The sequence below is a fragment of the Penaeus monodon genome, chromosome 19 (genome assembly GCF_015228065.2).
Source record: "Penaeus monodon isolate SGIC_2016 chromosome 19, NSTDA_Pmon_1, whole genome shotgun sequence".
NCBI classification, from domain to species: Eukaryota; Metazoa; Arthropoda; class Malacostraca; order Decapoda; family Penaeidae; genus Penaeus; species Penaeus monodon.
The window spans coordinates 29,638,563-29,638,815 of record NC_051404.1 but is presented as its reverse complement, the minus strand read 5'-3'; positions in this window follow the sequence as shown (position 1 = coordinate 29,638,815).

Here is a 253-nt window from a genome sequence, read left to right as displayed (position 1 = left end):
CCTCGGCGACCCTTAGAGACCCGCAAAACAAAGGCAGCCGATGGTTTATTGCCTCAAATTCACACGCGGGCGACACGACGACTATTACCCCGCCCCGCCCCGTGCAAAGCGGAACTCGGCTGTGACAAGTTTGCGCTGTTTAATCAAGCTCGAGTTATTATGGACAAAGGCGGGTTGGTGACGCTTTGCTCGAGGCGGGGGGAGGGGCTGAGGGGGCGAGGGGGGAGGTAGGTTCAGGTGCTGGGTTTGTGGC